At 43.3% G+C, this 22,981-nt stretch overlaps 13 pseudogenes; all 13 read right to left on the bottom strand.

The window, feature by feature from the left end:
- Positions 1-848: 848 nt before the first annotated feature.
- On the bottom strand, positions 849-1,112 carry LOC130333755 (U2 spliceosomal RNA; annotated as a pseudogene).
- A 1,491-nt stretch (positions 1,113-2,603) lies between these two features.
- On the bottom strand, positions 2,604-2,867 carry LOC130333754 (U2 spliceosomal RNA; annotated as a pseudogene).
- A 1,482-nt stretch (positions 2,868-4,349) lies between these two features.
- On the bottom strand, positions 4,350-4,613 carry LOC130333752 (U2 spliceosomal RNA; annotated as a pseudogene).
- Positions 4,614-6,089: 1,476 nt separating this feature from the next.
- Positions 6,090-6,353, bottom strand: LOC130333750 (U2 spliceosomal RNA; annotated as a pseudogene).
- A 1,474-nt stretch (positions 6,354-7,827) lies between these two features.
- LOC130333811 (U2 spliceosomal RNA) lies at positions 7,828-8,093 on the bottom strand (annotated as a pseudogene).
- A 1,484-nt stretch (positions 8,094-9,577) lies between these two features.
- On the bottom strand, positions 9,578-9,841 carry LOC130333749 (U2 spliceosomal RNA; annotated as a pseudogene).
- A 1,473-nt stretch (positions 9,842-11,314) lies between these two features.
- Positions 11,315-11,578, bottom strand: LOC130333748 (U2 spliceosomal RNA; annotated as a pseudogene).
- Positions 11,579-13,055: 1,477 nt separating this feature from the next.
- On the bottom strand, positions 13,056-13,319 carry LOC130333820 (U2 spliceosomal RNA; annotated as a pseudogene).
- A 1,478-nt stretch (positions 13,320-14,797) lies between these two features.
- On the bottom strand, positions 14,798-15,061 carry LOC130333747 (U2 spliceosomal RNA; annotated as a pseudogene).
- A 1,474-nt stretch (positions 15,062-16,535) lies between these two features.
- LOC130333746 (U2 spliceosomal RNA) lies at positions 16,536-16,799 on the bottom strand (annotated as a pseudogene).
- Positions 16,800-18,265: 1,466 nt separating this feature from the next.
- LOC130333815 (U2 spliceosomal RNA) lies at positions 18,266-18,529 on the bottom strand (annotated as a pseudogene).
- A 1,478-nt stretch (positions 18,530-20,007) lies between these two features.
- On the bottom strand, positions 20,008-20,271 carry LOC130333736 (U2 spliceosomal RNA; annotated as a pseudogene).
- A 1,470-nt stretch (positions 20,272-21,741) lies between these two features.
- LOC130333802 (U2 spliceosomal RNA) lies at positions 21,742-22,006 on the bottom strand (annotated as a pseudogene).
- Positions 22,007-22,981: the final 975 nt, after the last annotated feature.

The raw sequence follows: 22,981 nt of genomic DNA, 5'->3' as shown, positions 1-22,981 counted from the left end.
CTAAGGGTCCTGGTGCAATAATCCTCCCATGAGGATCAGCCTCAACGGCTTTGTAGATTGCACTCATGTCAGCAACTCCATATACATTTTTTTTTCTTCATGCTTCTTTCTTCATCCTTTTTTCTTTCTGTCATTCAGACTTTCATTCATTCGATCTCTCTCACTCACTTGCTTTAACTCATTTGTTCTCACTCACTCACTCACTCAATCACTCACTCACTCATTCACTCTCACTCACTCTCACTCTCTCACTCACTCGCTCACTAAGTCAGTCTCTCTCTCTCTCTCTCTTTTTCTTTTTATATATATTTTTTTCCGTCTTCTTCTTCTTCTTCTTCTTCTTCTTCTTCTTCTTCAGACCCTGTCATAGCACTAATGCCTTTCCAATACCACCAGCAGATGGAGACACTCCATTGCAACATTGGTTGTGAGCAGCAGTTTCTAAAAACAAATGCCTCATGGCGGATTTCCCGTCCATCAATGGATGGTAAATTTTGTTTTTATCATTCACTGACCACAGAAACCAATGCATGGTCAAGCAACAGCAATGACACACCCTTGTGTATAGGCATGAGACCCTCATGTCATTTAACAGGATTCAGCACCACCCACAAGACAGCTACCTGTCATGTCATGTCAAACCTGCACAGGTGTGCTAGATTATTATTATTTAGTTTTATTTTATTTTTTTACACCAATCAGTGTGCAAACATGGTCATTAAAACGCTAAATGAATAGACGTTCATAAACCAGTCAGTGCAACTCATCATTTTGGTCTCCAATTCTCAAACTCAAATTCTCACCCACGGAGGATTAAATGAGAATCTTTCTTGTTTAACACTGGAATGGGGTGGTGCACTGTTCACTACCCGAAGATACTGCCACATCGGGTCAATGCATAGGGCGACAGAAGCAAGCTTCCAAATCAGCTCCCTTTCTCAAAAATCCATTTAATTTATGGTCCCCAGATAGGGAACGTATGTATCAGTATGTGCTCACAAGTCACCCAAGTGCAAGTATTCACACAAAAAAAAACGTGCCTCAGGATGCGATCTGTCGCAAGATCCTTTCTTTTTTTACACTTGATCTAAGCCAAAAGGCCTAGAGGGGATAACCGGGAAAGGGGTGGACCCAACCATGTCCCCTTCATGAGCACTCACATTACTCATAGGAATGGAAGGAAGGCTGGCAGCCAACCAGCCTCCCATACACTTTCTGGGTGGGTGGCAGTCAGCCACCCATACATACATACAGCACAGGCTAAACCCACATCATCACTTAAAAAAAGGACAGGCGACCATTGCACTCTGATGGAGCATTTAGCAATGCAATCCATAGCCTGGCTTTTGCCTGAACCCCCATCACTCCTCCTCTTGCATATAAGACAATATTTCAGATCTGCATATGAAAACAACACGCCTACCTTTGTTGCACATAGCTGCCTGCCTGTCTCTAGTTACCCCACTGGCTGTAGCTGCGTCCCTTCCGACATGGAATAACACCAACTGTAACGATAAACTGAAAATTAACAGTATAAACCTGCATCATTTTGGACTCTGGTATTTGCTGAATCCGGGTGACCTGACAATGGATGGTGGTGCCGCTGGTGATTCTGGCCTTCTTGGAATCTGTTGGGCCTATGTGTTAGCTCACACATCACTTGGGTATCCATGGTAACTACCACAACATGGTCATCTGCAGTTTACATCTAGCCCGTGGCATTGAATGGCATTTTAAAAGTGCTAAGGGTCCTGGTGCAATAATCCTCCCATGAGGATCAGCCTCAACGGCTTTGTAGATTGCACTCATGTCAGCAACTCCATATACATTTTTTTTTCTTCATGCTTCTTTCTTCATCCTTTTTTCTTTCTGTCATTCAGACTTTCATTCATTCGATCTCTCTCACTCACTTGCTTTAACTCATTTGTTCTCACTCACTCACTCACTCACTCAATCACTCACTCACTCATTCACTCTCACTCACTCTCACTCTCTCACTCACTCGCTCACTAAGTCAGTCTCTCTCTCTCTCTCTCTTTTTCTTTTTATATATATTTTTTTCCGTCTTCTTCTTCTTCTTCTTCTTCTTCTTCTTCTTCTTCTTCTTCTTCAGACCCTGTCATAGCACTAATGCCTTTCCAATACCACCAGCAGATGGAGACACTCCATTGCAACATTGGTTGTGAGCAGCAGTTTCTAAAAACAAATGCCTCATGGCGGATTTCCCATCCATCAATGGATGGTAAATTTTGTTTTTATCATTCACTGACCACAGAAACCAATGCATGGTCAAGCAACAGCAATGACACACCCTTGTGTATAGGCATGAGACCCTCATGTCATTTAACAGGATTCAGCACCACCCACAAGACAGCTACCTGTCATGTCATGTCAAACCTGCACAGGTGTGCTAGATTATTATTATTTAGTTTTATTTTATTTTTTTACACCAATCAGTGTGCAAACATGGTCATTAAAACGCTAAATGAATAGACGTTCATAAACCAGTCAGTGCAACTCATCATTTTGGTCTCCAATTCTCAAACTCAAATTCTCACCCACGGAGGATTAAATGAGAATCTTTCTTGTTTAACACTGGAATGGGGTGGTGCACTGTTCACTACCCGAAGATACTGCCACATCGGGTCAATGCATAGGGCGACAGAAGCAAGCTTCCAAATCAGCTCCCTTTCTCAAAAATCCATTTAATTTATGGTCCCCAGATAGGGAACGTATGTATCAGTATGTGCTCACAAGTCACCCAAGTGCAAGTATTCACACAAAAAAAAACGTGCCTCAGGATGCGATCTGTCGCAAGATCCTTTCTTTTTTTACACTTGATCTAAGCCAAAAGGCCTAGAGGGGATAACCGGGAAAGGGGTGGACCCAACCATGTCCCCTTCATGAGCACTCACATTACTCATAGGAATGGAAGGAAGGCTGGCAGCCAACCAGCCTCCCATACACTTTCTGGGTGGGTGGCAGTCAGCCACCCATACATACATACAGCACAGGCTAAACCCACATCATCACTTAAAAAAAGGACAGGCGACCATTGCACTCTGATGGAGCATTTAGCAATGCAATCCATAGCCTGGCTTTTGCCTGAACCCCCATCACTCCTCCTCTTGCATATAAGACAATATTTCAGATCTGCATATGAAAACAACACGCCTACCTTTGTTGCACATAGCTGCCTGCCTGTCTCTAGTTACCCCACTGGCTGTAGCTGCGTCCCTTCCGACATGGAATAACACCAACTGTAACGATAAACTGAAAATTAACAGTATAAACCTGCATCATTTTGGACTCTGGTATTTGCTGAATCCGGGTGACCTGACAATCGATGGTGGTGCCGCTGGTGATTCTGGCCTTCTTGGAATCTGTTGGGCCTATGTGTTAGCTCACACATCACTTGGGTATCCATGGTAACTACCACAACATGGTCATCTGCAGTTTACATCTAGCCCGTGGCATTGAATGGCATTTTAAAAGTGCTAAGGGTCCTGGTGCAATAATCCTCCCATGAGGATCAGCCTCAACGGCTTTGTAGATTGCACTCATGTCAGCAACTCCATATACATTTTTTTTTCTTCATGCTTCTTTCTTCATCCTTTTTTCTTTCTGTCATTCAGACTTTCATTCATTCGATCTCTCTCACTCACTTGCTTTAACTCATTTGTTCTCACTCACTCACTCACTCACTCACTCAATCACTCACTCACTCATTCACTCTCACTCACTCTCACTCTCTCACTCACTCGCTCACTAAGTCAGTCTCTCTCTCTCTCTCTCTTTTTCTTTTTATATATATTTTTTCCGTCTTCTTCTTCTTCTTCTTCTTCTTCTTCTTCTTCAGACCCTGTCATAGCACTAATGCCTTTCCAATACCACCAGCAGATGGAGACACTCCATTGCAACATTGGTTGTGAGCAGCAGTTTCTAAAAACAAATGCCTCATGGCGGATTTCCCATCCATCAATGGATGGTAAATTTTGTTTTTATCATTCACTGACCACAGAAACCAATGCATGGTCAAGCAACAGCAATGACACACCCTTGTGTATAGGCATGAGACCCTCATGTCATTTAACAGGATTCAGCACCACCCACAAGACAGCTACCTGTCATGTCATGTCAAACCTGCACAGGTGTGCTAGATTATTATTATTTAGTTTTATTTTATTTTTTTACACCAATCAGTGTGCAAACATGGTCATTAAAACGCTAAATGAATAGACGTTCATAAACCAGTCAGTGCAACTCATCATTTTGGTCTCCAATTCTCAAACTCAAATTCTCACCCACGGAGGATTAAATGAGAATCTTTCTTGTTTAACACTGGAATGGGGTGGTGCACTGTTCACTACCCGAAGATACTGCCACATCGGGTCAATGCATAGGGCGACAGAAGCAAGCTTCCAAATCAGCTCCCTTTCTCAAAAATCCATTTAATTTATGGTCCCCAGATAGGGAACGTATGTATCAGTATGTGCTCACAAGTCACCCAAGTGCAAGTATTCACACAAAAAAAAACGTGCCTCAGGATGCGATCTGTCGCAAGATCCTTTCTTTTTTTACACTTGATCTAAGCCAAAAGGCCTAGAGGGGATAACCGGGAAAGGGGTGGACCCAACCATGTCCCCTTCATGAGCACTCACATTACTCATAGGAATGGAAGGAAGGCTGGCAGCCAACCAGCCTCCCATACACTTTCTGGGTGGGTGGCAGTCAGCCACCCATACATACATACAGCACAGGCTAAACCCACATCATCACTTAAAAAAAGGACATGCGACCATTGCACTCTGATGGAGCATTTAGCAATGCAATCCATAGCCTGGCTTTTGCCTGAACCCCCATCACTCCTCCTCTTGCATATAAGACAATATTTCAGATCTGCATATGAAAACAACACGCCTACCTTTGTTGCACATAGCTGCCTGCCTGTCTCTAGTTACCCCACTGGCTGTAGCTGCGTCCCTTCCGACATGGAATAACACCAACTGTAACGATAAACTGAAAATTAACAGTATAAACCTGCATCATTTTGGACTCTGGTATTTGCTGAATCCGGGTGACCTGACAATCGATGGTGGTGCCGCTGGTGATTCTGGCCTTCTTGGAATCTGTTGGGCCTATGTGTTAGCTCACACATCACTTGGGTATCCATGGTAACTACCACAACATGGTCATCTGCAGTTTACATCTAGCCCGTGGCATTGAATGGCATTTTAAAAGTGCTAAGGGTCCTGGTGCAATAATCCTCCCATGAGGATCAGCCTCAACGGCTTTGTAGATTGCACTCATGTCAGCAACTCCATATACATTTTTTTTTCTTCATGCTTCTTTCTTCATCCTTTTTTCTTTCTGTCATTCAGACTTTCATTCATTCGATCTCTCTCACTCACTTGCTTTAACTCATTTGTTCTCACTCACTCACTCACTCACTCAATCACTCACTCACTCATTCACTCTCACTCACTCTCACTCTCTCACTCACTCGCTCACTAAGTCAGTCTCTCTCCCTCTCTCTCTTTTTCTTTTTATATATATTTTTTTCCGTCTTCTTCTTCTTCTTCTTCTTCTTCTTCTTCAGACCCTGTCATAGCACTAATGCCTTTCCAATACCACCAGCAGATGGAGACACTCCATTGCAACATTGGTTGTGAGCAGCAGTTTCTAAAAACAAATGCCTCATGGCGGATTTCCCATCCATCAATGGATGGTAAATTTTGTTTTTATCATTCACTGACCACAGAAACCAATGCATGGTCAAGCAACAGCAATGACACACCCTTGTGTATAGGCATGAGACCCTCATGTCATTTAACAGGATTCAGCACCACCCACAAGACAGCTACCTGTCATGTCATGTCAAACCTGCACAGGTGTGCTAGATTATTATTATTTAGTTTTATTTTATTTTTTTACACCAATCAGTGTGCAAACATGGTCATTAAAACGCTAAATGAATAGACGTTCATAAACCAGTCAGTGCAACTCATCATTTTGGTCTCCAATTCTCAAACTCAAATTCTCACCCACCGAGGATTAAATGAGAATCTTTCTTGTTTAACACTGGAATGGGGTGGTGCACTGTTCACTACCCGAAGATACTGCCACATCGGGTCAATGCATAGGGCGACAGAAGCAAGCTTCCAAATCAGCTCCCTTTCTCAAAAATCCATTTAATTTATGGTCCCCAGATAGGGAACGTATGTATCAGTATGTGCTCACAAGTCACCCAAGTGCAAGTATTCACACAAAAAAAAACGTGCCTCAGGATGCGATCTGTCGCAAGATCCTTTCTTTTTTTACACTTGATCTAAGCCAAAAGGCCTAGAGGGGATAACCGGGAAAGGGGTGGACCCAACCATGTCCCCTTCATGAGCACTCACATTACTCATAGGAATGGAAGGAAGGCTGGCAGCCAACCAGCCTCCCATACACTTTCTGGGTGGGTGGCAGTCAGCCACCCATACATACATACAGCACAGGCTAAACCCACATCATCACTTAAAAAAAGGACAGGCGACCATTGCACTCTGATGGAGCATTTAGCAATGCAATCCATAGCCTGGCTTTTGCCTGAACCCCCATCACTCCTCCTCTTGCATATAAGACAATATTTCAGATCTGCATATGAAAACAACACGCCTACCTTTGTTGCACATAGCTGCCTGCCTGTCTCTAGTTACCCCACTGGCTGTAGCTGCGTCCCTTCCGACATGGAATAACACCAACTGTAACGATAAACTGAAAATTAACAGTATAAACCTGCATCATTTTGGACTCTGGTATTTGCTGAATCCGGGTGACCTGACAATTGATGGTGGTGCCGCTGGTGATTCTGGCCTTCTTGGAATCTGTTGGGCCTATGTGTTAGCTCACACATCACTTGGGTATCCATGGTAACTACCACAACATGGTCATCTGCAGTTTACATCTAGCCCGTGGCATTGAATGGCATTTTAAAAGTGCTAAGGGTCCTGGTGCAATAATCCTCCCATGAGGATCAGCCTCAACGGCTTTGTAGATTGCACTCATGTCAGCAACTCCATATACATTTTTTTTTCTTCATGCTTCTTTCTTCATCCTTTTTTCTTTCTGTCATTCAGACTTTCATTCATTCGATCTCTCTCACTCACTTGCTTTAACTCATTTGTTCTCACTCACTCACTCACTCACTCACTCAATCACTCACTCACTCATTCACTCTCACTCACTCTCACTCTCTCACTCACTCGCTCACTAAGTCAGTCTCTCTCTCTCTCTCTCTTTTTCTTTTTATATATATTTTTTTCCGTCTTCTTCTTCTTCTTCTTCTTCTTCAGACCCTGTCATAGCACTAATGCCTTTCCAATACCACCAGCAGATGGAGACACTCCATTGCAACATTGGTTGTGAGCAGCAGTTTCTAAAAACAAATGCCTCATGGCGGATTTCCCATCCATCAATGGATGGTAAATTTTGTTTTTATCATTCACTGACCACAGAAACCAATGCATGGTCAAGCAACAGCAATGACACACCCTTGTGTATAGGCATGAGACCCTCATGTCATTTAACAGGATTCAGCACCACCCACAAGACAGCTACCTGTCATGTCATGTCAAACCTGCACAGGTGTGCTAGATTATTATTATTTAGTTTTATTTTATTTTTTTACACCAATCAGTGTGCAAACATGGTCATTAAAACGCTAAATGAATAGACGTTCATAAACCAGTCAGTGCAACTCATCATTTTGGTCTCCAATTCTCAAACTCAAATTCTCACCCACGGAGGATTAAATGAGAATCTTTCTTGTTTAACACTGGAATGGGGTGGTGCACTGTTCACTACCCGAAGATACTGCCACATCGGGTCAATGCATAGGGCGACAGAAGCAAGCTTCCAAATCAGCTCCCTTTCTCAAAAATCCATTTAATTTATGGTCCCCAGATAGGGAACGTATGTATCAGTATGTGCTCACAAGTCACCCAAGTGCAAGTATTCACACAAAAAAAAAAACGTGCCTCAGGATGCGATCTGTCGCAAGATCCTTTCTTTTTTTACACTTGATCTAAGCCAAAAGGCCTAGAGGGGATAACCGGGAAAGGGGTGGACCCAACCATGTCCCCTTCATGAGCACTCACATTACTCATAGGAATGGAAGGAAGGCTGGCAGCCAACCAGCCTCCCATACACTTTCTGGGTGGGTGGCAGTCAGCCACCCATACATACATACAGCACAGGCTAAACCCACATCATCACTTAAAAAAAGGACAGGCGACCATTGCACTCTGATGGAGCATTTAGCAATGCAATCCATAGCCTGGCTTTTGCCTGAACCCCCATCACTCCTCCTCTTGCATATAAGACAATATTTCAGATCTGCATATGAAAACAACACGCCTACCTTTGTTGCACATAGCTGCCTGCCTGTCTCTAGTTACCCCACTGGCTGTAGCTGCGTCCCTTCCGACATGGAATAACACCAACTGTAACGATAAACTGAAAATTAACAGTATAAACCTGCATCATTTTGGACTCTGGTATTTGCTGAATCCGGGTGACCTGACAATCGATGGTGGTGCCGCTGGTGATTCTGGCCTTCTTGGAATCTGTTGGGCCTATGTGTTAGCTCACACATCACTTGGGTATCCATGGTAACTACCACAACATGGTCATCTGCAGTTTACATCTAGCCCGTGGCATTGAATGGCATTTTAAAAGTGCTAAGGGTCCTGGTGCAATAATCCTCCCATGAGGATCAGCCTCAACGGCTTTGTAGATTGCACTCATGTCAGCAACTCCATATACATTTTTTTTTCTTCATGCTTCTTTCTTCATCCTTTTTTCTTTCTGTCATTCAGACTTTCATTCATTCGATCTCTCTCACTCACTTGCTTTAACTCATTTGTTCTCACTCACTCACTCACTCACTCAATCACTCACTCACTCACTCATTCACTCTCACTCACTCTCACTCTCTCACTCACTCGCTCACTAAGTCAGTCTCTCTCTCTCTCTCTCTTTTTCTTTTTATATATATTTTTTTCCGTTCTTCTTCTTCTTCTTCTTCTTCTTCTTCTTCTTCAGACCCTGTCATAGCACTAATGCCTTTCCAATACCACCAGCAGATGGAGACACTCCATTGCAACATTGGTTGTGAGCAGCAGTTTCTAAAAACAAATGCCTCATGGCGGATTTCCCATCCATCAATGGATGGTAAATTTTGTTTTTATCATTCACTGACCACAGAAACCAATGCATGGTCAAGCAACAGCAATGACACACCCTTGTGTATAGGCATGAGACCCTCATGTCATTTAACAGGATTCAGCACCACCCACAAGACAGCTACCTGTCATGTCATGTCAAACCTGCACAGGTGTGCTAGATTATTATTATTTAGTTTTATTTTATTTTTTTACACCAATCAGTGTGCAAACATGGTCATTAAAACGCTAAATGAATAGACGTTCATAAACCAGTCAGTGCAACTCATCATTTTGGTCTCCAATTCTCAAACTCAAATTCTCACCCACGGAGGATTAAATGAGAATCTTTCTTGTTTAACACTGGAATGGGGTGGTGCACTGTTCACTACCCGAAGATACTGCCACATCGGGTCAATGCATAGGGCGACAGAAGCAAGCTTCCAAATCAGCTCCCTTTCTCAAAAATCCATTTAATTTATGGTCCCCAGATAGGGAACGTATGTATCAGTATGTGCTCACAAGTCACCCAAGTGCAAGTATTCACACAAAAAAAAACGTGCCTCAGGATGCGATCTGTCGCAAGATCCTTTCTTTTTTTACACTTGATCTAAGCCAAAAGGCCTAGAGGGGATAACCGGGAAAGGGGTGGACCCAACCATGTCCCCTTCATGAGCACTCACATTACTCATAGGAATGGAAGGAAGGCTGGCAGCCAACCAGCCTCCCATACACTTTCTGGGTGGGTGGCAGTCAGCCACCCATACATACATACAGCACAGGCTAAACCCACATCATCACTTAAAAAAAGGACAGGCGACCATTGCACTCTGATGGAGCATTTAGCAATGCAATCCATAGCCTGGCTTTTGCCTGAACCCCCATCACTCCTCCTCTTGCATATAAGACAATATTTCAGATCTGCATATGAAAACAACACGCCTACCTTTGTTGCACATAGCTGCCTGCCTGTCTCTAGTTACCCCACTGGTTGTAGCTGCGTCCCTTCCGACATGGAATAACACCAACTGTAACGATAAACTGAAAATTAACAGTATAAACCTGCATCATTTTGGACTCTGGTATTTGCTGAATCCGGGTGACCTGACAATCGATGGTGGTGCCGCTGGTGATTCTGGCCTTCTTGGAATCTGTTGGGCCTATGTGTTAGCTCACACATCACTTGGGTATCCATGGTAACTACCACAACATGGTCATCTGCAGTTTACATCTAGCCCGTGGCATTGAATGGCATTTTAAAAGTGCTAAGGGTCCTGGTGCAATAATCCTCCCATGAGGATCAGCCTCAACGGCTTTGTAGATTGCACTCATGTCAGCAACTCCATATACATTTTTTTTTCTTCATGCTTCTTTCTTCATCCTTTTTTCTTTCTGTCATTCAGACTTTCATTCATTCGATCTCTCTCACTCACTTGCTTTAACTCATTTGTTCTCACTCACTCACTCACTCACTCAATCACTCACTCACTCATTCACTCTCACTCACTCTCACTCTCTCACTCACTCGCTCACTAAGTCAGTCTCTCTCTCTCTCTCTCTTTTTCTTTTTATATATATTTTTTTCCGTCTTCTTCTTCTTCTTCTTCTTCTTCTTCAGACCCTGTCATAGCACTAATGCCTTTCCAATACCACCAGCAGATGGAGACACTCCATTGCAACATTGGTTGTGAGCAGCAGTTTCTAAAAACAAATGCCTCATGGCGGATTTCCCATCCATCAATGGATGGTAAATTTTGTTTTTATCATTCACTGACCACAGAAACCAATGCATGGTCAAGCAACAGCAATGACACACCCTTGTGTATAGGCATGAGACCCTCATGTCATTTAACAGGATTCAGCACCACCCACAAGACAGCTACCTGTCATGTCATGTCAAACCTGCACAGGTGTGCTAGATTATTATTATTTAGTTTTATTTTATTTTTTTACACCAATCAGTGTGCAAACATGGTCATTAAAACGCTAAATGAATAGACGTTCATAAACCAGTCAGTGCAACTCATCATTTTGGTCTCCAATTCTCAAACTCAAATTCTCACCCACGGAGGATTAAATGAGAATCTTTCTTGTTTAACACTGGAATGGGGTGGTGCACTGTTCACTACCCGAAGATACTGCCACATCGGGTCAATGCATAGGGCGACAGAAGCAAGCTTCCAAATCAGCTCCCTTTCTCAAAAATCCATTTAATTTATGGTCCCCAGATAGGGAACGTATGTATCAGTATGTGCTCACAAGTCACCCAAGTGCAAGTATTCACACAAAAAAAAACGTGCCTCAGGATGCGATCTGTCGCAAGATCCTTTCTTTTTTTACACTTGATCTAAGCCAAAAGGCCTAGAGGGGATAACCGGGAAAGGGGTGGACCCAACCATGTCCCCTTCATGAGCACTCACATTACTCATAGGAATGGAAGGAAGGCTGGCAGCCAACCAGCCTCCCATACACTTTCTGGGTGGGTGGCAGTCAGCCACCCATACATACATACAGCACAGGCTAAACCCACATCATCACTTAAAAAAAGGACAGGCGACCATTGCACTCTGATGGAGCATTTAGCAATGCAATCCATAGCCTGGCTTTTGCCTGAACCCCCATCACTCCTCCTCTTGCATATAAGACAATATTTCAGATCTGCATATGAAAACAACACGCCTACCTTTGTTGCACATAGCTGCCTGCCTGTCTCTAGTTACCCCACTGGCTGTAGCTGCGTCCCTTCCGACATGGAATAACACCAACTGTAACGATAAACTGAAAATTAACAGTATAAACCTGCATCATTTTGGACTCTGGTATTTGCTGAATCCGGGTGACCTGACAATCGATGGTGGTGCCGCTGGTGATTCTGGCCTTCTTGGAATCTGTTGGGCCTATGTGTTAGCTCACACATCACTTGGGTATCCATGGTAACTACCACAACATGGTCATCTGCAGTTTACATCTAGCCCGTGGCATTGAATGGCATTTTAAAAGTGCTAAGGGTCCTGGTGCAATAATCCTCCCATGAGGATCAGCCTCAACGGCTTTGTAGATTGCACTCATGTCAGCAACTCCATATACATTTTTTTTTCTTCATGCTTCTTTCTTCATCCTTTTTTCTTTCTGTCATTCAGACTTTCATTCATTCGATCTCTCTCACTCACTTGCTTTAACTCATTTGTTCTCACTCACTCACTCACTCACTCACTCAATCACTCACTCACTCATTCACTCTCACTCACTCTCACTCTCTCACTCACTCGCTCACTAAGTCAGTCTCTCTCTCTCTCTCTCTTTTTCTTTTTATATATATTTTTTTCCGTCTTCTTCTTCTTCTTCTTCTTCTTCTTCAGACCCTGTCATAGCACTAATGCCTTTCCAATACCACCAGCAGATGGAGACACTCCATTGCAACATTGGTTGTGAGCAGCAGTTTCTAAAAACAAATGCCTCATGGCGGATTTCCCATCCACTAATGGATGGTAAATTTTGTTTTTATCATTCACTGACCACAGAAACCAATGCATGGTCAAGCAACAGCAATGACACACCCTTGTGTATAGGCATGAGACCCTCATGTCATTTAACAGGATTCAGCACCACCCACAAGACAGCTACCTGTCATGTCATGTCAAACCTGCACAGGTGTGCTAGATTATTATTATTTAGTTTTATTTAATTTTTTTACACCAATCAGTGTGCAAACATGGTCATTAAAACGCTAAATGAATAGACGTTCATAAACCAGTCAGTGCAACTCATCATTTTGGTCTCCAATTCTCAAACTCAAATTCTCACCCACGGAGGATTAAATGAGAATCTTTCTTGTTTAACACTGGAATGGGGTGGATCACTGTTCACTACCCGAAGATACTGCCACATCGGGTCAATGCATAGGGCGACAGAAGCAAGCTTCCAAATCAGCTCCCTTTCTCAAAAATCCATTTAATTTATGGTCCCCAGATAGGGAACGTATGTATCAGTATGTGCTCACAAGTCACCCAAGTGCAAGTATTCACACAAAAAAAAACGTGCCTCAGGATGCAATCTGTCGCAAGATCCTTTCTTTTTTTACACTTGATCTAAGCCAAAAGGCCTAGAGGGGATAACCGGGAAAGGGGTGGACCCAACCATGTCCCCTTCATGAGCACTCACATTACTCATAGGAATGGAAGGAAGGCTGGCAGCCAACCAGCCTCCCATACACTTTCTGGGTGGGTGGCAGTCAGCCACCCATACATACATACAGCACAGGCTAAACCCACATCATCACTTAAAAAAAGGACAGGCGACCATTGCACTCTGATGGAGCATTTAGCAATGCAATCCATAGCCTGGCTTTTGCCTGAACCCCCATCACTCCTCCTCTTGCATATAAGACAATATTTCAGATCTGCATATGAAAACAACACGCCTACCTTTGTTGCACATAGCTGCCTGCCTGTCTCTAGTTACCCCACTGGCTGTAGCTGCGTCCCTTCCGACATGGAATAACACCAACTGTAACGATAAACTGAAAATTAACAGTATAAACCTGCATCATTTTGGACTCTGGTATTTGCTGAATCCGGGTGACCTGACAATCGATGGTGGTGCCGCTGGTGATTCTGGCCTTCTTGGAATCTGTTGGGCCTATGTGTTAGCTCACACATCACTTGGGTATCCATGGTAACTACCACAACATGGTCATCTGCAGTTTACATCTAGCCCGTGGCATTGAATGGCATTTTAAAAGTGCTAAGGGTCCTGGTGCAATAATCCTCCCATGAGGATCAGCCTCAACGGCTTTGTAGATTGCACTCATGTCAGCAACTCCATATACATTTTTTTTTCTTCATGCTTCTTTCTTCATCCTTTTTTCTTTCTGTCATTCAGACTTTCATTCATTCGATCTCTCTCACTCACTTGCTTTAACTCATTTGTTCTCACTCACTCACTCACTCAATCACTCACTCACTCATTCACTCTCACTCACTCTCACTCTCTCACTCACTCGCTCACTAAGTCAGTCTCTCTCTCTCTCTCTCTTTTTCTTTTTATATATATTTTTTTCCGTCTTCTTCTTCTTCTTCTTCTTCTTCTTCTTCTTCTTCAGACCCTGTCATAGCACTAATGCCTTTCCAATACCACCAGCAGATGGAGACACTCCATTGCAACATTGGTTGTGAGCAGCAGTTTCTAAAAACAAATGCCTCATGGCGGATTTCCCATCCATCAATGGATGGTAAATTTTGTTTTTATCATTCACTGACCACAGAAACCAATGCATGGTCAAGCAACAGCAATGACACACCCTTGTGTATAGGCATGAGACCCTCATGTCATTTAACAGGATTCAGCACCACCCACAAGACAGCTACCTGTCATGTCATGTCAAACCTGCACAGGTGTGCTAGATTATTATTATTTAGTTTTATTTTATTTTTTTACACGAATCAGTGTGCAAACATGGTCATTAAAACGCTAAATGAATAGACGTTCATAAACCAGTCAGTGCAACTCATCATTTTGGTCTCCAATTCTCAAACTCAAATTCTCACCCACGGAGGATTAAATGAGAATCTTTCTTGTTTAACACTGGAATGGGGTGGTGCACTGTTCACTACCCGAAGATACTGCCACATCGGGTCAATGCATAGGGCGACAGAAGCAAGCTTCCAAATCAGCTCCCTTTCTCAAAAATCCATTTAATTTATGGTCCCCAGATAGGGAACGTATGTATCAGTATGTGCTCACAAGTCACCCAAGTGCAAGTATTCACACAAAAAAAAACGTGCCTCAGGATGCGATCTGTCGCAAGATCCTTTCTTTTTTTACACTTGATCTAAGCCAAAAGGCCTAGAGGGGATAACCGGGAAAGGGGTGGACCCAACCATGTCCCCTTCATGAGCACTCACATTACTCATAGGAATGGAAGGAAGGCTGGCAGCCAACCAGCCTCCCATACACTTTCTGGGTGGGTGGCAGTCAGCCACCCATACATACATACAGCACAGGCTAAACCCACATCATCACTTAAAAAAAGGACAGGCGACCATTGCACTCTGATGGAGCATTTAGCAATGCAATCCATAGCCTGGCTTTTGCCTGAACCCCCATCACTCCTCCTCTTGCATATAAGACAATATTTCAGATCTGCATATGAAAACAACACGCCTACCTTTGTTGCACATAGCTGCCTGCCTGTCTCTAGTTACCCCACTGGCTGTAGCTGCATCCCTTCCGACATGGAATAACACCAACTGTAACGATAAACTGAAAATTAACAGTATAAACCTGCATCATTTTGGACTCTGGTATTTGCTGAATCCGGGTGACCTGACAATCGATGGTGGTGCCGCTGGTGATTCTGGCCTTCTTGGAATCTGTTGGGCCTATGTGTTAGCTCACACATCACTTGGGTATCCATGGTAACTACCACAACATGGTCATCTGCAGTTTACATCTAGCCCGTGGCATTGAATGGCATTTTAAAAGTGCTAAGGGTCCTGGTGCAATAATCCTCCCATGAGGATCAGCCTCAACGGCTTTGTAGATTGCACTCATGTCAGCAACTCCATATACATTTTTTTTTCTTCATGCTTCTTTCTTCATCCTTTTTTCTTTCTGTCATTCAGACTTTCATTCATTCGATCTCTCTCACTCACTTGCTTTAACTCATTTGTTCTCACTCACTCACTCACTCACTCACTCAATCACTCACTCACTCATTCACTCTCACTCACTCTCACTCTCTCACTCACTCGCTCACTAAGTCAGTCTCTCTCTCTCTCTCTCTTTTTCTTTTTATATATATTTTTTTCCGTCTTCTTCTTCTTCTTCTTCTTCTTCAGACCCTGTCATAGCACTAATGCCTTTCCAATACCACCAGCAGATGGAGACACTCCATTGCAACATTGGTTGTGAGCAGCAGTTTCTAAAAACAAATGCCTCATGGCGGATTTCCCATCCATCAATGGATGGTAAATTTTGTTTTTATCATTCACTGACCACAGAAACCAATGCATGGTCAAGCAACAGCAATGACACACCCTTGTGTATAGGCATGAGACCCTCATGTCATTTAACAGGATTCAGCACCACCCACAAGACAGCTACCTGTCATGTCATGTCAAACCTGCACAGGTGTGCTAGATTATTATTATTTAGTTTTATTTTATTTTTTTACACCAATCAGTGTGCAAACATGGTCATTAAAACGCTAAATGAATAGACGTTCATAAACCAGTCAGTGCAACTCATCATTTTGGTCTCCAATTCTCAAACTCAAATTCTCACCCACGGAGGATTAAATGAGAATCTTTCTTGTTTAACACTGGAATGGGGTGGTGCACTGTTCACTACCCGAAGATACTGCCACATCGGGTCAATGCATAGGGCGACAGAAGCAAGCTTCCAAATCAGCTCCCTTTCTCAAAAATCCATTTAATTTATGGTCCCCAGATAGGGAACGTATGTATCAGTATGTGCTCACAAGTCACCCAAGTGCAAGTATTCACACAAAAAAAAACGTGCCTCAGGATGCGATCTGTCGCAAGATCCTTTCTTTTTTTACACTTGATCTAAGCCAAAAGGCCTAGAGGGGATAACCGGGAAAGGGGTGGACCCAACCATGTCCCCTTCATGAGCACTCACATTACTCATAGGAATGGAAGGAAGGCTGGCAGCCAACCAGCCTCCCATACACTTTCTGGGTGGGTGGCAGTCAGCCACCCATACATACATACAGCACAGGCTAAACCCACATCATCACTTAAAAAAAGGACAGGCGACCATTGCACTCTGATGGAGCATTTAGCAATGCAATCCATAGCCTGGCTTTTGCCTGAACCCCCATCACTCCTCCTCTTGCATATAAGACAATATTTCAGATCTGCATATGAAAACAACACGCCTACCTTTGTTGCACATAGCTGCCTGCCTGTCTCTAGTTACCCCACTGGCTGTAGCTGCGTCCCTTCCGACATGGAATAACACCAACTGTAACGATAAACTGAAAATTAACAGTATAAACCTGCATCATTTTGGACTCTGGTATTTGCTTAATCCGGGTGACCTGACAATCGATGGTGGTGCCGCTGGTGATTCTGGCCTTCTTGGAATCTGTTGGGCCTATGTGTTAGCTCACACATCACTTGGGTATCCATGGTAACTACCACAACATGGTCATCTGCAGTTTACATCTAGCCTGTGGCATTGAATGGCATTTTAAAAGTGCTAAGGGTCCTGGTGCAATAATCCTCCCATGAGGATCAGCCTCAACGGCTTTGTAGATTGCACTCATGTCAGCAACTCCATATACATTTTTTTTTCTTCATGCTTCTTTCTTCATCCTTTTTTCTTTCTGTCATTCAGACTTTCATTCATTCGATCTCTCTCACTCACTTGCTTTAACTCATTTGTTCTCACTCACTCACTCACTCAATCACTCACTCACTCATTCACTCTCACTCACTCTCACTCTCTCACTCACTCGCTCACTAAGTCAGTCTCTCTCTCTCTCTCTCTTTTTCTTTTTATATATATTTTTTTCCGTCTTCTTCTTCTTCTTCTTCTTCTTCAGACCCTGTCATAGCACTAATGCCTTTCCAATACCACCAGCAGATGGAGACACTCCATTGCAACATTGGTTGTGAGCAGCAGTTTCTAAAAACAAATGCCTCATGGCGGATTTCCCATCCATCAATGGATGGTAAATTTTGTTTTTATCATTCACTGACCACAGAAACCAATGCATGGTCAAGCAACAGCAATGACACACCCTTGTGTATAGGCATGAGACCCTCATGTCATTTAACAGGATTCAGCACCACCCACAAGACAGCTACCTGTCATGTCATGTCAAACCTGCACAGGTGTGCTAGATTATTATTATTTAGTTTTATTTTATTTTTTTACACCAATCAGTGTGCAAACATGGTCATTAAAACGCTAAATGAATAGACGTTCATAAACCAGTCAGTGCAACTCATCATTTTGGTCTCCAATTCTCAAACTCAAATTCTCACCCACGGAGGATTAAATGAGAATCTTTCTTGTTTAACACTGGAATGGGGTGGTGCACTGTTCACTACCCGAAGATACTGCCACATCGGGTCAATGCATAGGGCGACAGAAGCAAGCTTCCAAATCAGCTCCCTTTCTCAAAAATCCATTTAATTTATGGTCCCCAGATAGGGAACGTATGTATCAGTATGTGCTCACAAGTCACCCAAGTGCAAGTATTCACACAAAAAAAAACGTGCCTCAGGATGCGATCTGTCGCAAAATCCTTTCTTTTTTTACACTTGATCTAAGCCAAAAGGCCTAGAGGGGATAACCGGGAAAGGGGTGGACCCAACCATGTCCCCTTCATGAGCACTCACATTACTCATAGGAATGGAAGGAAGGCTGGCAGCCAACCAGCCTCCCATACACTTTCTGGGTGGGTGGCAGTCAGCCACCCATACATACATACAGCACAGGCTAAACCCACATCATCACTTAAAAAAAGGACAGGCGACCATTGCACTCTGATGGAGCATTTAGCAATGCAATCCATAGCCTGGCTTTTGCCTGAACCCCCATCACTCCTCCTCTTGCATATAAGACAATATTTCAGATCTGCATATGAAAACAACACGCCTACCTTTGTTGCACATAGCTGCCTGCCTGTCTCTAGTTACCCCACTGGCTGTAGCTGCGTCCCTTCCGACATGGAATAACACCAACTGTAACGATAAACTGAAAATTAACAGTATAAACCTGCATCATTTTGGACTCTGGTATTTGCTGAATCCGGGTGACCTGACAATCGATGGTGGTGCCGCTGGTGATTCTGGCCTTCTTGGAATCTGTTGGGCCTATGTGTTAGCTCACACATCACTTGGGTATCCATGGTAACTACCACAACATGGTCATCTGCAGTTTACATCTAGCCCGTGGCATTGAATGGCATTTTAAAAGTGCTAAGGGTCCTGGTGCAATAATCCTCCCATGAGGATCAGCCTCAACGGCTTTGTAGATTGCACTCATGTCAGCAACTCCATATACATTTTTTTTTCTTCATGCTTCTTTCTTCATCCTTTTTTCTTTCTGTCATTCAGACTTTCATTCATTCGATCTCTCTCACTCACTTGCTTTAACTCATTTGTTCTCACTCACTCACTCACTCAATCACTCACTCACTCATTCACTCTCACTCACTCTCACTCTCTCACTCACTCGCTCACTAAGTCAGTCTCTCTCTCTCTCTCTCTTTTTCTTTTTATATATATTTTTTTCCGTCTTCTTCTTCTTCTTCTTCTTCTTCTTCTTCTTCTTCAGACCCTGTCATAGCACTAATGCCTTTCCAATACCACCAGCAGATGGAGACACTCCATTGCAACATTGGTTGTGAGCAGCAGTTTCTAAAAACAAATGCCTCATGGCGGATTTCCCATCCATCAATGGATGGTAAATTTTGTTTTTATCATTCACTGACCACAGAAACCAATGCATGGTCAAGCAACAGCAATGACACACCCTTGTGTATAGGCATGAGACCCTCATGTCATTTAACAGGATTCAGCACCACCCACAAGACAGCTACCTGTCATGTCATGTCAAACCTGCACAGGTGTGCTAGATTATTATTATTTAGTTTTATTTTATTTTTTTACACCAATCAGTGTGCAAACATGGTCATTAAAACGCTAAATGAATAGACGTTCATAAACCAGTCAGTGCAACTCATCATTTTGGTCTCCAATTCTCAAACTCAAATTCTCACCCACGGAGGATTAAATGAGAATCTTTCTTGTTTAACACTGGAATGGGGTGGTGCACTGTTCACTACCCGAAGATACTGCCACATCGGGTCAATGCATAGGGCGACAGAAGCAAGCTTCCAAATCAGCTCCCTTTCTCAAAAATCCATTTAATTTATGGTCCCCAGATAGGGAACGTACGTATCAGTATGTGCTCACAAGTCACCCAAGTGCAAGTATTCACACAAAAAAAAACGTGCCTCAGGATGCGATCTGTCGCAAGATCCTTTCTTTTTTTACACTTGATCTAAGCCAAAAGGCCTAGAGGGGATAACCGGGAAAGGGGTGGACCCAACCATGTCCCCTTCATGAGCACTCACATTACTCATAGGAATGGAAGGAAGGCTGGCAGCCAACCAGCCTCCCATACACTTTCTGGGTGGGTGGCAGTCAGCCACCCATACATACATACAGCACAGGCTAAACCCACATCATCACTTAAAAAAAGGACAGGCGACCATTGCACTCTGATGGAGCATTTAGCAATGCAATCCATAGCCTGGCTTTTGCCTGAACCCCCATCACTCCTCCTCTTGCATATAAGACAATATTTCAGATCTGCATATGAAAACAACACGCCTACCTTTGTTGCACATAGCTGCCTGCCTGTCTCTAGTTACCCCACTGGCTGTAGCTGCGTCCCTTCCGACATGGAATAACACCAACTGTAACGATAAACTGAAAATTAACAGTATAAACCTGCATCATTTTGGACTCTGGTATTTGCTGAATCCGGGTGACCTGACAATCGATGGTGGTGCCGCTGGTGATTCTGGCCTTCTTGGAATCTGTTGGGCCTATGTGTTAGCTCACACATCACTTGGGTATCCATGGTAACTACCACAACATGGTCATCTGCAGTTTACATCTAGCCCGTGGCATTGAATGGCATTTTAAAAGTGCTAAGGGTCCTGGTGCAATAATCCTCCCATGAGGATCAGCCTCAACGGCTTTGTAGATTGCACTCATGTCAGCAACTCCATATACATTTTTTTTTCTTCATGCTTCTTTCTTCATCCTTTTTTCTTTCTGTCATTCAGACTTTCATTCATTCGATCTCTCTCACTCACTTGCTTTAACTCATTTGTTCTCACTCACTCACTCACTCACTCAATCACTCACTCATTCACTCTCACTCACTCTCACTCTCTCACTCACTCGCTCACTAAGTCAGTCTCTCTCTCTCTCTCTTTTTCTTTTTATATATATTTTTTTCCGTCTTCTTCTTCTTCTTCTTCTTCTTCTTCTTCAGACCCTGTCATAGCACTAATGCCTTTCCAATACCAACAGCAGATGGAGACACTCCATTGCAACATTGGTTGTGAGCAGCAGTTTCTAAAAACAAATGCCTCATGGCGGATTTCCCATCCATCAATGGATGGTAAATTTTGTTTTTATCATTCACTGACCACAGAAACCAATGCATGGTCAAGCAACAGCAATGACACACCCTTGTGTATAGGCATGAGACCCTCATGTCATTTAACAGGATTCAGCACCACCCACAAGACAGCTACCTGTCATGTCATGTCAAACCTGCACAGGTGTGCTAGATTATTATTATTTAGTTTTATTTTATTTTTTTACACCAATCAGTGTGCAAACATGGTCATTAAAACGCTAAATGAATAGACGTTCATAAACCAGTCAGTGCAACTCATCATTTTGGTCTCCAATTCTCAAACTCAAATTCTCACCCACGGAGGATTAAATGAGAATCTTTCTTGTTTAACACTGGAATGGGGTGGTGCACTGTTCACTACCCGAAGATACTGCCACATCGGGTCAATGCATAGGGCGACAGAAGCAAGCTTCCAAATCAGCTCCCTTTCTCAAAAATCCATTTAATTTATGGTCCCCAGATAGGGAACGTATGTATCAGTATGTGCTCACAAGTCACCCAAGTGCAAGTATTCACACAAAAAAAAAACGTGCCTCAGGATGCGATCTGTCGCAAGATCCTTTCTTTTTTTACACTTGATCTAAGCCAAAAGGCCTAGAGGGGATAACCGGGAAAGGGGTGGACCCAACCATGTCCCCTTCATGAGCACTCACATTACTCATAGGAATGGAAGGAAGGCTGGCAGCCAACCAGCCTCCCATACACTTTCTGGGTGGGTGGCAGTCAGCCACCCATACATACATACAGCACAGGCTAAACCCACATCATCACTTAAAAAAAGGACAGGCGACCATTGCACTCTGATGGAGCATTTAGCAATGCAATCCATAGCCTGGCTTTTGCCTGAACCCCCATCACTCCTCCTCTTGCATATAAGACAATATTTCAGATCTGCATATGAAAACAACACGCCTACCTTTGTTGCACATAGCTGCCTGCCTGTCTCTAGTTACCCCACTGGCTGTAGCTGCGTCCCTTCCGACATGGAATAACACCAACTGTAACGATAAACTGAAAATTAACAGTATAAACCTGCATCATTTTGGACTCTGGTATTTGCTGAATCCGGGTGACCTGACAATCGATGGTGGTGCCGCTGGTGATTCTGGCCTTCTTGGAATCTGTTGGGCCTATGTGTTAGCTCACACATCACTTGGGTATCCATGGTAACTACCACAACATGGTCATCTGCAGTTTACATCTAGCCCGTGGCATTGAATGGCATTTTAAAAGTGCTAAGGGTCCTGGTGCAATAATCCTCCCATGAGGATCAGCCTCAACGGCTTTGTAGATTGCACTCATGTCAGCAACTCCATATACATTTTTTTTTCTTCATGCTTCTTTCTTCATCCTTTTTTCTTTCTGTCATTCAGACTTTCATTCATTCGATCTCTCTCACTCACTTGCTTTAACTCATTTGTTCTCACTCACTCACTCACTCACTCACTCAATCACTCACTCACTCATTCACTCTCACTCACTCTCACTCTCTCACTCACTCGCTCACTAAGTCAGTCTCTCTCTCTCTCTCTCTTTTTCTTTTTATATATATTTTTTTCCGTCTTCTTCTTCTTCTTCTT

Source organism: Hyla sarda, unplaced genomic scaffold (genome assembly GCF_029499605.1).
Source record: "Hyla sarda isolate aHylSar1 unplaced genomic scaffold, aHylSar1.hap1 scaffold_416, whole genome shotgun sequence".
Taxonomy (NCBI): Eukaryota; Metazoa; Chordata; class Amphibia; order Anura; family Hylidae; genus Hyla; species Hyla sarda.
The sequence above is the reverse complement of the archived record's forward strand: the minus strand, read 5'-3'. Positions and strand labels throughout refer to the sequence as shown.